The 8639-nt window shown below is 38.2% G+C and overlaps 1 pseudogene; it reads left to right on the forward strand.

The window, feature by feature from the left end:
* The first annotated feature begins 255 nt into the window (after window positions 1-255).
* LOC102754878 lies at window positions 256-856 on the forward strand (annotated as a pseudogene).
* Window positions 857-8639: the final 7783 nt, after the last annotated feature.

Raw genomic sequence — 8639 nt, forward strand, 5'->3', positions numbered from 1 at the left:
AAGCAACATGCAGAATGAAGGGAGAGGAATGGAAGGCAATGCTAAGAAGAAAGGAAAGAGGAAGGAAGGAAGGAAGGATGGCAGGTTAGAAAATATAAGAACAAATTTAAGTAAAACTTATCAGTTATTTCTAATGAATAGGCAATGGTATCCAACCTAATTGTCTCCAAGGGATGTCTGTTTAAATGGTGTAGGTGCGGCTGAGCCCTGCAGTGGCCTGCGTGGTGGGCATGTGCAGAAGCCATGGGTCTGGCCATGAGGTGGCCGCTCTCTCAGGAGCAGGGCATCACCCTTCAAAGGGAGCACCTGGCTGAATTCTCTCATTTATTATTAATAACATTTTATATCAGCTTAGCATTTTTGTATCTGAAACCTTTATTTCACTCAAGTGAAGAAATACGGCCTCAATTTGGTTGTCACTACTGATCCTGAGCTCATGAAATCCCTAAATAATGTAGAACAAAACAACACAAAGACTGGGTATACAAGTGTTCTGGTAGTTATTTCAAATAGTGAAAGTGATGAGGTCCTTGAAAAATGACAATTTGATATTGAGTGTGACAAGACTGTGCACCCAGAGGAAAGTCTCAGAAAGCTACCCAAGATGCAATCCGATCAGCGATCAGACAGATCACAGCTACAGTGACAGTTCTGCCACTCACTGTTGGGAGTTTCCTGTTCATTTGATCTGCTGATCTATACAGACAAAGATTTGGTTGCACCTGAAAAGTGGAAAGAGTCAGGACCACAGCTTATTACCAATTCTGAGTAAGTCCATCTGTGTTCCTTCACTACTCTAATCCACAAAGTAAAAAAGCACGGTGGTCCTCAAAATCCTGTCCGTGACTGGAGATGAGACAAGAACAATAATGTAAATTCTCAAATGTGTGTTCCCTGAAACCAAGTCAACTATAGTTCATGTTTTATTTCATTGATTAATTTTTAGATGGGGAAAACCTAACATTATGCTTATTGAACTGTGCATAATTGTTGCATTATTTAGGTACCTATTTGGCTTTCCATAGGGTTGACATATATTTTGCACACTGTTCAAAAAGCAACCAGCAGGCTACACCAACACTGCAATGTGAATTCCTTTGAAGGTGGTAACTGTAGGTGGAAAAACGTTTGTTACAAAGGTAAATGCCTTCCTAAATCAGACCTTTTAGTCAAATAGCTTAACTCATAATATAGGTAAATATGAAACACAGAAAAGAAGTCTGAATATTCTGAAACTTTGGTCCTAACATAACTGGTAATCCACAATAACAAAATATTGTTATAAAATCCTTTTTGCTATTTATGTCATTTGTATAATTTTCATATTGAAAAAAATCTCTAATTAGATTTTAATATTTATTGCACCTACAAAGCTATCACTATTTCTGCTGTTTAAATTCTGATGTTACAGAACTCTTCAAATGTTTTTTTGTTTGTTTGTTTGTTTGTTTGTTTGTGTGTGTCCGTGTGCGTGTGTGTTTTATAAAACCAGGCTTTAAATGCCAATGGCAAATAAGGTAAATGTGTATATTTCAAAAAAATAAATAAATGGTGGAGTGGGATTTGGAATACTGAGGAATAGAAATCAGGATACCTCCCTCTACGTACCTATTACTGAGTTATCCTTCTTTATCTATCATTAATTAACTCTGTGACCTTGGGCATATTTTCTATATTTCTTTACTTCTGGATATTATAAATCAAGATTTAAGTAAAATTATATCTGAGAAACATTAAAAGTACAAAACACTATGCAACTAGCAGGTATTATGTGAATATTGATTATAATTAATAAAATAAAATAGATACATCTGGTTTAATAAGTGAGCAAAGCTCAGTACCAGGATCATACCATCAACATGACAGTCTGTACTGATCTCTTCAAGTTGTATGATATTGGGTAAATTTTATCATTTTATATTGTCATTTCTGAAGTGTTACATTACTCATGAAGTTACAGAAACAAAAATTATGCTGTGAATGAGCTCTTAAATCCATGTACTGCTAAACAAATATAGGAAGGGAAATTGTTTTTGTTGTTGTTTTCTGGATACTATATACTTCAGAAACCAATTGCCTTTTTTTCTATGAAAACTAGAGGTCCAGTGCATAAAATTCATGCAGGGGGGGTGATTCCCTCAGCCCAGCCTGCACCTTCTCCAATCTAGGACCCCTCAGGGGATGTCCGACTGCCAGTTTAGGCGTGATGCCCAAGATTGGGCCTAAACTGGCAGTCAGACATCCCTCTCACAATCCAGGACCACTGGCTCCTAATTGTTCACCTGCTTGCCTGCCTGATCACCCTTAAGTGCCTTCCTTCCCCTGCCGCCATCCTGATCACCCCTAACTGTCTCTGCCTGCTGGCTTGGTCGCCCCTTACTACACTCCCTGCCGGCATGGCCACCCTTCACTGCCCCCATCTGCCAGCCTTGTTGCCCCTAACTGCTCCCCCCTCCTGGCCTGGTTTCCCCTCACTGCCCCCCCCAACCCCACAGGCCTGGTCATTCCATGCAGCCTGCTGCTCAGTTGTTTGGTCACCCCTCACTAACCCCTGCCACCCAGGTCATCCCACGCATCCTGCAGTTCGGTCATTTGGTTGTCCCTCACTACCCCCCTGCTGGCCTTGTCACCCCATGCATTATGCTTTTCAGTCATTTGGTCACCCCTCACTAAGCCCCCTGCCAGCCTGGTCACCCCACACAGCCTGCTGTTAGGTCATTATGTGAGGGGTGTCCTGATCAATTTTCATATTACCCTTTTATTAGTATAGATATTAGTATAGATGTAACTTGAGTAGAAGTGGGTAAACTAAATACAAAATGGTCACACATGATCAGCTAACAAACTGATGCTTTCCTTGTTTATAGCAAAAGAATTTGGAATCCCAGAAATTTACCTGAGATGCGTTTTTTGTTTGTGTAACACAATCTGGCCATGTTTCAAGAAGAACAATGAAACCCAGAGTAGAGAAGTCATCTGGCTAAAGACTCAGTAACACAGGGCTAGAATGAAGGACTCCTATTTTTGGGTAGAAATACCCTTCCTATTGCATTGATGCCTCTATTATTTAGTATAAAGATTAGCCATCAAACAACAGAAAGCCTTTTGTCAGATTTGGGTTAGAGCAGCCACAATGTGGCTTGGAAGGAATCAGCCAACATAAGGTGTTACGATCTGTGAAAAGAAAGAGGTCACCATTGGCTATTTCTGCGAGGTGGCTGGAAAGGAGGAGGGGAAGGTTGTCACACTCTGCATGGATCCTTGCAGTGTCTCGGGATAACACTCCATTAACAATGACACGTTGCCATCTGTTAGTGAACTCTTCCAGAAGAGAGCAAAAGCCACCCGAGATCATTGTGCTACATTCAAACCGATTCTCCAGCTCCACCCCTTAGTTTGTTAGACGTGCCAGCAGATATCCATGGTCACTGGTAAATTTTCCAGTGAACTACATAAGTGTCATGGAATAAATTATAAGTATTTCTAAATTATAAGTGGTTATTTGAAAGAAGCTTTCAATTACTAATTAAAAAAAGGCATTTAAGTTATACTTTAATAACTTTGCCTGCAAGTATATTCAGCAATGCAGCTTTTTTGTTATTCTCTACCAAACTATTTGTAGGAAGTGGTATGAGGCTGCTCCAGGCAAAAAATAAATAAAACTGACCAGTTTATGCATTCACCTTAAATTGCATCTCTTGCAGATTTCCTGATGCAGATGGGGAAATAGCAGTCAATTATGATAACCTCTCCAGTTCATGCATGCTAAATGTGAGAAAAGTTATGGAATAAAACATTTTCACCTTAGCATATTGGCAGCTTTTAAGATATAAAAATCTTTTAATAAGTAATATTTTTCGTAGTTTTTATGAAATGCAACTAAATACATAATATATTTGCTATTTTTCTGTTTTAAAACGATACAAAAATCCCAGGTTATATGCAGAGGTAGAAAATAAGTTGGTTTTTTGCGTTAAGAATGCTTTTCATATTTAAAATATTAGTTGCTAGACAGCAAGAATAGCATTTCAAAAACTGTAATCGTGGACATATTGACAATATTTGATTTAAACTGAGCTCTGTGCTCCTGAAAATGAAAAAAGAAAGTTAAGAAATCCTCTCACCTCGTTTTATTCTGGGAAGCATGTTACTGAGACAAACCACACTTACTATGTGACTTAGACAAAACTAAATGCTGCCCTACTTACTCACCTCTCAAGAGGGAAGACGTAAACTTCCCATCCTCCCTTTTGCCTCATAAATGATTGTGGGAACGGCTTGTCCCTCATTACCAATAGGAGCAAAATGCTTTTGAACTTAACTTTAGTTAAAATGCTATCCTTCTACCAGGTTACTGAATTTTTGCCTACTCATCATTTGAGCAGTCCACTACCCCTCCTTCAATAGCTCCCAACCCACTCCACTCCAAATTAGTGTAGATCATTCTCCAACCTACTATCTCATCAGAGCACCCCAGCATCTTGCTTCCCTCGACTGGTTCTTCCTGGTTTTAATTATTCCTCTCCACACACACACACACACACACAAAAAAAAAATGTTTTGCCTAACTCTTGAGATGTTGGCAGGTCTTATGGTCAGAGCATTCTCTGATTTGCAATAGTTCCAGGCCCCCACCATTGCAATGGTCCCTTTCCCATCCCTTGTGACAATGCTTTTAAAAAAAGTCTTCTCTTCCTAAATCTGATGCTTAAATGTTTGGCAGTAAAATGCAATGTGTGTGGTTTGCTACAGGGAGCTTTGGGACAGAGAAACCTTGACAGTGTCCTTCACCTGACAGTGGTCGGCAAACTCATTAGTCAACAGAGCCAAATATCAACAGTAAAGGATTGAAATTTCTTTTGAGAGCCAAAGTTTTTAAACTTAAACTATATAGGTAGGTACATTGTTATGAACTTAATTAGGGTACTCCTAAGGCGTAGGAAGAGCCACACTCAAGGGGCCAAAGAGCCACATGTGGCTCGCGAGCCACAGTTTGCCGACCACAGGTACTAGAACAACTGCTTAGTTGAGATGGCTTCAACATGTTGACCAACCATGCTCATCTTTTCATTATCACAATTGCAACCCTTTTTGTGTTACTATTTTGTCTTTCTTTTTGAAGGAATGATCAATGTTTCACTTATGATACAGTGAATTTTTAATGTTTAACAAACACCCATAAAGAACAGAAAAAGGTCATTTCTATGGTTTGAATTTACAGCAGGTGATGATGAAGCACATGTGATTTTAATACTTCATGTGATTTCTCTGAATAAAAAAGAAACAAATACCAAAAAAGCATGCATTCAGAGCAATATGGAAAACCCCATGTGGTAAGGTGCTTTATCTCTTGGCTAAACTGAAAATTGTGTGAAATTTTTTCCTTTCATTAAGATACAATTCTAGATGAGCCATCTTGAAAGAAAAAATAAAGTTCTATCTGTGACACCATTTTACTAGAAACCAGTGTTAGAGCCTGCAGTTTAATCTCTACATTGTGTTAATTAATAAATCAAAGAAGAATGTGCATAACGATAAACCAGGTTTAAATAAGAGCTTCTCAATAAGAAAAATGCAGCATGGCTCTGCTTTTTCAGGCTCTATGCGATTTGTTTGTGCTTGCCTCCATAATTTGTCATGGTCACACTGAGCTTTAAAACTATTCTCTAAGGCAGCTGCTCTGTCACAATATTGATGTTCTTAGAGAATTTAATGAGAAGGTGCTAAATTTTAATATCAAAATCACTGGTGGAACTAATAATGGTCAGGCCAAAGACCAGGCCTCATGGGTTATGAATGTAATTTAATATATGTGCTTTAAGCACTTACTAGTACCTGACACCTTTCCTCTGTGAATTAGCTGTAAGAGAGTGGTTCAAACAAAAAGAAATAGCCCGTCAGAGCCCATGCATTTAAATCCCGATATCCCTACATGTAGAACATTGGGGAGGCTTTCTGAGGGATGGGGAGAACATTCAGAAGAGGTGTTATTTCTGCCTGAATTAGGTTTGGGAAGGAGGTTTTTACTTTGCTGCATTATGGGTCCAGCCAACTTTGCCTTTTAAAAAAATTAAATCTGAATTGTTGAAAGTATTACATATGTCCACCTCTTACCCCACTGACCCCTTCTAGCACGTTGCCTTTTGAACTCTGATTTCTGCCATCCGCCTTGCTCCATGATGTTCTGCTTCTTTCTGCTTGGATTGACCTCCCAGCTCAGCTCCTGTTTCTGCTGCTCAGGGCTTGACCCCCATATCCTGCCCAAACAGACACATGTACCTCTCTCCCTGCCTCAGGACTCTGGAATACAGTCCCCTTTCCGGCTTCCTGCTCCTGTTGTTTCTTACCTCAGCAGCTGCCAGACTTCCTTCTTTGGACCTGGTTGTGAAACTGACCCCATTCCTTCTGAACCACTTTAACAATGGATTAGAAAGTGATTTGCACAGAGGTAGCTCTTTTTCAGTGATGCTACTTTGCTGAGATATCAGCCACTCTGTTCCAACTGGTTCCACACTCCACTTGAATTCTGGATGTCATTACTGTCATTGCTGCTCTCTTTTCTCACATTATTGACTGTAGTATCTAATTGATCTTTAAGTTTTAAAATTTAATACCACTTGCTTATGAACATTGCATAATTAAAACAGTATTTTTTCTAAAGTCCAAGTGTTGATAATCTTGGGACATTTCTAACAATTAAGTAAGTACCAAACATGAAAATCTCGAGAATAATACAAAAATTTCTGCTCATTTAGGAAAAATTACATGATTTCTCTTATTGTTAGCAATTTTCCATTTGAATATTATTATGCAAAACAGTCTTTAACTACAGTCATAATTTTGTTTTGTTTGCTCTAATCATTAAATAATTAATTATCTTTAAAACTTGAAACCATATATTGCCCTGTTTCTAATTAACCTAAAATGGTTGAAACTAGATGTCTTTTACATCCTTACTTAGTTATACAATTTATAAATGAATAATTTAAAGAAAATTCTTCTTAGAATGAGCAGCATTAAATAGTGTGCATGGGGGATGTGTGTGCATATATGTGTGTGTGTGTGTGTATACACATTTTTTCCCACATATTTTTATTATGTGTTGAAACTTTTACTGTGCTTCATCAATGGCTCTGGCACATTCTTTGTTCAAAGGGTTCACATAGGAATTTGGGATCTAACTTTATACTATGCCAACTTTTATGGTGGCCTTTCATTCAGTTTATTTCAAAATGTTGGTCCCTCTCCACCTGCCTTTGTACTGTAGTCGCTTACCTTAGGCCAGAAAACATGCTGAGCCACTTCCAACAAACTGCAACCAGGGATGTTTCCCAATGGCTCTGCGGGAAGGACTGTCTGAAGTTTAGCTGCATCCTCCCCTAGAGTCAGCTCTAAGCCATCACTTTGCTAATGAGCTCAGTTTGCACCAGCATGCAAATGCTCCACTGTTATTTCACAGTGTTGGCTGCTTTTTGTTAAAGTTTTAAGTTCCTGTGAATTTTATTTGTGTAAATGTTTTGCAGTGTTCTGTAATACTGAGGACTTTCCAAAACCAGTGAAGAATATAATGCAATGATCTCTTACTTATATGTTGTTGTTTTTTCCTTTTTGGTGACAGTATCCGATTGAAATAATTGCTTTATATCTACTGTAACATTCTTACAAGACATTACATATGACAAAGAATCTGAGATTTTATTTGCTTTTGCAAATAATGATTTCTCATTGTTTAGCAAATCTTAAAATCTCTTCAGGCTGTACTCACCAAGTACAGAGTATTCTTCTAACTATTATTTTAAAATATTCATTAATTTGATAATACATGAGTGATTATTTTTATATGTTTGTCCCCTTTGGGGCTTTTTATTCCATAAAGTTGTCATTTTATTCTATAATGTTGTCACTCTGTCTACAGTTTTTGTGTCATTATTATTTATATTTTCAATTGGATCAACAGATTCTTATTTAAGTGTTCATTCCATGGTAGATTATTTACTTGGCTCTGTCCATACCACATAGAATAAAAGAGAACTCTAGATCTTACAGGAGTAGGTTAGAGAGATTGAAATATATATATATAATTGATAAAATATAGAGTAAGTTAAATAATGATTTGGGGAGAAATAAAGTAAAAGGGGGTCTTAGTTTTGAATACTAAATGATGGGCAAATATGTTTTTTTGGGGGGGAGGGGAACTGATATTTGATTAAAGATCAGAAGACAAAGGATAAGGCATACAAATATCTGAGGTGTAAACATGTCAAACAAAAGAAACAGAAAAGGTGAGTGCACTAAGGCAGGAGCATGCCTAATGTGTCCTGGGAACATCACAGACATCAGTATGGATAGAGCAAAGTGGCTGAATAGAATGGAGCAAAGGATGCTGGGAGCTGGGGGATCATCTACACTAATAAAAGAGAAAAATGGTAATTGGCCTACGACGCTACCCTTTTCATTGGCTAATCAGGGCTATATGCAAATTAACTGCCAACTCAGATGGCAGTTAACTGACAACAAAGATGGCAGTTAATTTGCATATGTAGGGACAATGCAGGGAGGTGAAAGGGAAAGCAGGAAGAAGCACAATGCCACTGACAGTGATCGGAAACCCAGCGGGGAGCGAAGAGCTGGGGGATTTT

This window comes from Myotis davidii, unplaced genomic scaffold, assembly GCF_000327345.1.
Source record: "Myotis davidii unplaced genomic scaffold, ASM32734v1 scaffold105, whole genome shotgun sequence".
Taxonomy (NCBI): Eukaryota; Metazoa; Chordata; class Mammalia; order Chiroptera; family Vespertilionidae; genus Myotis; species Myotis davidii.